Source organism: Argopecten irradians, chromosome 6 (assembly GCF_041381155.1).
Source record: "Argopecten irradians isolate NY chromosome 6, Ai_NY, whole genome shotgun sequence".
Classification (NCBI taxonomy): Eukaryota; Metazoa; Mollusca; class Bivalvia; order Pectinida; family Pectinidae; genus Argopecten; species Argopecten irradians.
The window spans coordinates 47,019,576-47,026,745 of record NC_091139.1 but is presented as its reverse complement, the minus strand read 5'-3'; the positions used below and the strand labels follow the sequence as shown (position 1 = coordinate 47,026,745).

The 7,170-nt window shown below is 34.0% G+C and overlaps 1 long non-coding RNA gene across 1 annotated transcript; it reads left to right on the top strand.

Moving 5' to 3' along the window:
• The first annotated feature begins 782 nt into the window (after nt 1–782).
• On the top strand, nt 783–3,131 carry LOC138326369 (uncharacterized). The gene is made up of 3 exons (XR_011208898.1): nt 783–890; nt 2,700–2,788; nt 2,968–3,131. It is a non-coding gene; the product is annotated as an uncharacterized lncRNA (long non-coding RNA).
• The last annotated feature ends 4,039 nt before the right edge of the window (nt 3,132–7,170 follow it).

Below are 7,170 nucleotides of genomic sequence, written 5' to 3'. Positions count from 1 at the left end.
TTGTCATGTATATTTTACACTAAATTATTGAACTTTATTTCGCGGATGAATATAATTTTACCATATGTGAAGAGTCGTCCTTGTCTGTTCAATTGGGTAAGCTCCTACCACTTATGACAGACTTTTATTGAATAATAACGTCACTTTACAACTTCGATTTTATTGCATAAAATATAAATAAAAAGTCGTATGAGTGTAAATATGGGGCGCGCCCCATAGAATATATTCTTAGAGGAATTGCTCCATACAAGCATGGTTAACATAAAAGCGAAATCGAAACCCTATATACAACATATCATCTTCTGTTTAGGAAAACTTCGGAAAAAAGTCAAACCTAATGCCAGTATCTGAAAAATGACTCTCACGAGTCCCTATTTTCTGAGAGAGAAGAAGATTAGTATGTATGTCGCAGAATGTCAAACATCTAAATCACTCGTACACCTCCCATATCTTAACGGAGAACAGAAGTGATTGGACAACTTTAAGTGCCACTGTCGTACACTAACGCATCTGATCAGGTTGTTTCAAATTCAAGTTCATGGAAGTAATAACGATAGAATGAAGTGACTATTTACCAATGTATGTGCATGCCTAATACTGTACAATGCTGGAATATATGTGATCCAGGTCATACATTGTATATATACATGTACAGGCCAGTTGTGTACGTTATGCTATATACATGTGCGACTTGTTTACGTAATTACCCAGTGTTTATGTACTGTGGAACGTGGACGAACCGTCCGACGTGGCTTTGACATGAACTCGACATTCTTTAAACCTGTACTGCTTTACCCTAATTTACGTCACTTCCATAGCTTTCTTTCCTTTCTACAATGTAACTTATCCAAACGGGGGCTATAAAATCTCGCCGTTTTATGTCAAGTCTGGTAAGTTGACTAGGATGTTCTCGGTCGGTGAGTTCGGTTGTGTTTGAATGTTTGTCTTGTCTTTTGTAGGTTTTTCTCTCACTCAATAAACGGGTAATCTTCAGAAACAGACTTTGTCTTTTGATGTCTAAACACATCCCGAACTCATATTCGGAAACAAGATAATCCTCGCGTAAAGCTTTACTCGTGACATATTCGCAACCGCGCATAGACTAAATGTAGTATCAATTCTATTTGACTTTGTTTATGATGGTTTTTGTCTTACTCGCAATTTATGGCGAACCTTTGCCACGAGAGTAGTGGAAGAGGACTACTTCAATAAATGGTGGACGCTATGGATATTTCGATTGTGCTCAAAACGTACGACAGCATTCACTCTACCCGTGGTCCTACTCCAGTATGGTTACCGAGACTTGTTTATCATAACCACCAGACTATATGGGAAACATTCAGGAAACATTACTAAGCACTTTCTTTCCAGGGTCCTGCACTGTGTCGTGATAAAATATCAGACCTCATCGTTAACTTTTTAGAAGTTATAGAATATATAAAACTCGACCATCGTCCGGAGAAAAAGCAATGTTATTTCCTACTTGGAAACCAGAGGGATATTCCCCTTGATTATGGTAGATGAGAAATGATGATGGTAAACGATGGTGACATAATTCCATCACTGATTGTACAAATGAATTCTTTACTTTGAATATTTGATTTCTGACCTTTGAACTGAATAACGGTTTTTTATAGCATAAATGTAAAATAGATATTGCAATCTCCGAAATGAGGAAATAAAGAAAACCCATCTATCTATATTCACATGTGTCAGATTCAAAAGGTTTTACGCAGCCGGGATATATTTACACACACCTAATCGCCCTATTAACAACAAATCATGTACACAAACTGTTTTGATAAAGGTAACTATGGTAATAATATAAGTAGAATTCCAACACAACATTTACATTAGCTTAGAATATCTTATCACGTTCATGGGAAAGTTTAGACCTAGTCATATTAGACGACCACTGACACAAAGGTTTATTAGTTACAACACCGACACAAAGGTTTATTAGTATATCGAAAAGGCAAACGACGAGTAGTTGTTTTCACGTACAGTACCAGATATTTGGGAAAGCGATGAATTGCCTGGTGTAGCGGTGTAGTTAATCTTACCGTTGTTACAGATGTTTTTGAAAGCAAAAAACCCAACTGGGTATTACTCGGAGTCAAATGACCCTATTTTACTATTTTGTCAGTATATTTCTAACCGCCGACACAAAAGAGTAATAAAACCTATTAACCAAATATATTTGATTACAATAATTGGTTATGGTCAATTTCCCCGTCCATTGTATTTTATGTAACAATAAAATCTTAATAGAGTCTTCATTGATTACGTTAGGAAGATGGGCGAGGAGAACAGATAGTACAAATGTGCCAGGGGCGACAACTCATGTCCATTTCTGACATCATCCAGACGACGTGTACTTTAGTACGATGGCTGGAAGGATCACTAACAGTGAATAGCATGTCCTGATATCTATATGTCTGGGAAACATGGTACCACCACCTATTATGTATTTATATACTATTATATCTAGCAGCAGTAATCAGGGATTTAGGGTGGTTTTTACTATTTCGCAGCAGTAATCAGGGATTTAGGGTGGTTTTTACTATTTCGTTTTGTTTGTCACTAGCTTTGTATACCTGTGTACGTATGTCCAGTTTATCTGTGTGAAGTAGTCAATGTTCGTGTCCTTGTATTGTTTCGTTTCTGTTTTTATTTGTGGTCATTGTCTTTGTCCGCAGTTTGGCGGGGAAAAGAAAAGGGAATTTTACTGAAGACCAGACGGACGTGAATATTACTACTTCTACTAAACCCTTGACCCATTGTCAAGGTAAGTGTTATATTTATAGTAAATGTTTTAAAATGAATTGATTCAGATACTTTTATTAATTGATACATCTGTGAATGATCTATAATTAATAATTTCGGTTGTAGAATAGCTTTGATATATGGATTATATAATCAAGTATTCTACAACTTATACAATAGTTTTTATTAATTTATTTGTAGGGTCTTTATAACATATTCTGGAACGAATACAGACCAGAAGGGACCAACATCAGCGTTCGTAATTTCCCTCAATGTTACAGTAACTTTAACCCAATTATATTCGAGCCACTACTTTAACATGTTGTGAAGAGCAACTGTCGTTAAATGCATGGTTTATTGGTAGTATCGGGTACATATGATTTGCTTTGTTTAATAAATGCTTGTTAAGTAAAGAAGTTTGTCTTTAATTGCCGCATACTCAACACAGAAGATATAACGATTATGTGAAATGTTTATTAACCGAAGCAGAGGTTGGTAAATAACATCTACTATCATCTTCATTCATCTGCCTTCTGATTACAAAATAGTATAAGTAATTTAAAAGATTTGGATCCAATTTCAACTCCGGAAAAGAAGTATTATATGTATGACCAACGTAATGTTTTAAAGTGATTTTGATAGATAAGGTTTGTGGATGCAACGATATTTGTGTCTATATTAATCGAATACTTGATAATACATTTATCATAAGGGAAACACGAAAATGATAAAGTTGGGTTTTATAACAACCGATCAACTAATGCAAACCACCATCTAAACTCAAACTTCATACTGGCTAATAAAGTACAAAGAATTCTGTACAACAGCAGTAGATCCAGATGTTTCGGGAGAGAAAGCGGCTACTGCGTTATTGATTAGCTTTGTTTGGTTTATTAAATTGACGACCTATGGTTAGCTATTTATGGACAGCCTCCCGTGTGTGTAACGTGTTGTGGTGTGTGGATATTTGTGTTGTATCTTGTAAGAGTGAAGCTCTTGCAGTTTTATAGTATTTCTCAATGAAGACAACATACAAGCCAGTCGTTCCTCTCCAATAGAAACGGATTGCTCATATAATGCTGTTTCACAGGCCTTAAAAGATTCAATAAGAAAACTTATTTAACAGTTGATTATTTGAAGAGAAAAGTATCGTGCATCAATGCAAAGAAGTCTCATTTTAATGAAACTCATGTGGAGAGATATTTGTTTTTACAACACAGAACGAAATGGGCATACAATTTCCATGAGACGTGTCCATGTTTTTCTGTCCATGTCATTTTAGTGCTGGTACCTTTAAAATATCCTAAATAAAATAAGAACTTGTTTCTTTTCTGTTAGTTTTAGTGTAAATGGAAATTGATAACTGCTTCTAGATATACCTTAATAAAAATACTTTGTTTACGAAAACATTCATGTCAATGTCAAATCCATGTCCGTTGATACAATCTTTGTGGGAGTGTACAGTAGTAACTTTCTATAATATGAAAATGTATAAAAAAAGCAGATGAAATTTGTATTCGACCTGTGAAGGTTAACGGTAAAAACTGGAGGGAGGGATCTAAGAAGACTTTATAAAGAACCCTGAAGACTTAGTTTCCGGTATACAAGTTATTTCTATTGTTGGTGAACAGAAACGACACATTACGAAACGTCATTGATCGTATAAGATGTGTGATGTGTGAAAGCAAACGCCTATCCAATAGTGGTATTTCGTTACCGGACAAAGCAAGCGTCTATCAATTTATAAATACCAATAGTCTGATGGTGGATTAGATACAAAATTGATTTCAATGACAAAAAACCAATCTGTGGTAATTGAATTATGATTAGATAGGTTAGATATTTCTGTCAATGTGTTTTAAATGTAACACAGGCTGGTCAATACCAACGCCAGAACAGGTATTGATAATCCAACCAAATACAATTTACAGAGGGAACGATTACTGCAAGGTGTATCCAGTGGAATAGGCATGCACCATCATGTATTATATATGTTAACAACTGTCAGACGAGTATACATGCCTGCTAAGCAGGATGTTTATGCAGTTTATGTACCATGACCCAAGGGAGACATACACTCGAACTTCATTGCTAAAAATATTTTTAAAACTTTTAATAACTGAAAAATACTATTGACAAATGATTTCCCAATTTAAATACTACAAAACTATATATTATGCCAAGTAACATATTTTGTGACTAAAAATCATTAATGAGTAATCTAGAAACCTTCAAATATTTAAAACCAGCTCCCTTTCCTTAACCATGTTTGGGGGAAATACTGATAAAAGTATAAAGTATGGAGACATCATAAAAGTGTAGCGATCAAAAGTTTGAAATAAATGTATTTAAATTTGTGACATGGGGACGTCGAAACGTCATGAACCCTGTATGCCGCCATATTGGGAATTTAAATCCACGTCAAAATCGCAATCTTTTCGGCAGATATTACGTTCTATAGTAAAGCTGGTCTTATCTATTGTCTTTTTAGTTTTTAGGTATTCAACAAGTCAGTTTTAGAATTGTTTCAAAATAGGTCACTTAGAACTGTCTTCTTACAAAATTTGATTTATATAATTATGAGGTTTATTCATCAATATTTGCAATCGACAAAACTTTTTACCTGCAACACATCAAATGTAACATTCTAAAAAACGTAATTTCATTTTAAAATCCCCGCAGATGAAGTATTATTAATTGCTACATAGTATTGTTTTGGTGACATAACACAGATCTGCCCTCCTGGTCTATAGGAAATCAATAAGCTAGACTGTTATCTCCGGGCCAACCATGTGTGTGTTGTCAGTTATGTAATCTGTACTCACAAATCCAGACGTTATTTTTCATAGACATGCTTTTAACAACATCGGCGACAGTACCACGACACCGCCATCTTAAACAGGAAGGTAAAGAGCGAACCAAAGGTCATCTGGCCAGCCCTTTTAACCTCTCTGTACAAACATACTGAACCTTGCCGAGTAGTATTGCTTTAATAAGCATTTTAGTCGAGGTATAATTGGATTGTACTGTCCATGGAGATTTCTTATTGTTTTTATCATTCTTGCGAGGTTTTGTTTGGATTCACATTCAGACAGTTGTTTAATAGTTTGTATATAATTTCCCCCTATATCAAATTTATGAAAATGAAACAGTCAAGTAATCCATTCCAAATCTCAAAATATCTTTATCAGACTGACATTGGCATTATAATTGTTCCATTTCTGCAAAATCGATTCCTTCTTTGTGGTTATAAAGACATTGTTTTGGACTGAGGAATAAATAAGTTGTGATTTCAGTACAGAGCTAATTCTAACCGATATCCAGATATACACTTAACACCTTACTAAATGTTACGTTATACAATGTAGCGGAACATCTACTATCGCTTTATATATCAACTATTATTATAGCAAGAACTATGAGAATTTGTTGTATACTGTAAATCATTGTCTGTTATTGTATCATGACTATTTATACCCAAATACTATGAGGAAGCCGATGATATTCATCTAGCTAAATCTTTATTTTGTAGTGTTGAATTACAATTCATGCCGTATTGTAGATATTAATTAAAGAAGAGAAGTAATTATAGCCATTTTTTTATGAAATTGATAAATCAGTGATATTCATACAGTCGAACTGCTTGTGGATAACGCTTTACATTTTATTATTTTTATAATATTTTTTACATACGTATTTCTCAATTTAAAGTTTATTCTCATTGCCTTTGTTTGTATTAGAGAGTGTCACTGACTAAAACCAATACTTTGTCACAAGTCAGCCAGTCGCCATTAACCGTATACAGGGTATCTTCCTTTGACCTAATCAGAGCGGGAACATGATGTTCATATGTAAAGACTGCAAATATAATGTACATGTATCTATTTGGACAGATACAAGCAGATATTTGTATAACTTAAAACAAATATATCGTTACATAGTACTATTTATTTTTACTACAGGTATTGTCATATGTTAATTTGATTAGTGTTGATGCATTATGATATTGTGTATAAACGGAAACTGACAATCGGCATGTCAATATCAAACATTTGCATTCCCTTATCTCCGGCTAAGGATGAAGATAACGATAGTCAATAACACAAAATCAGTTTAAAGCTATATTTGTCACCTACCAACCTTAGAACTTATTAGATCATATATGATGATGTTACCTAATATGAAATTAACTGACTTTTTATAGATAATAATAATATTATTAAAATGATCTTAAATGTGAGATTTAATGTACTACTTTTGTGAGCAAAACTGAAAAAGAACTGATGAAGAATAAAACCACTGGCGACATTAACAGGAGTGACTAGTTATATCATTTAAATCAGGAATGACTTTTAAAACTTGTCAATGTGAAGGTTTCTTGGCGGTTATAAAAAGTCATCTAAA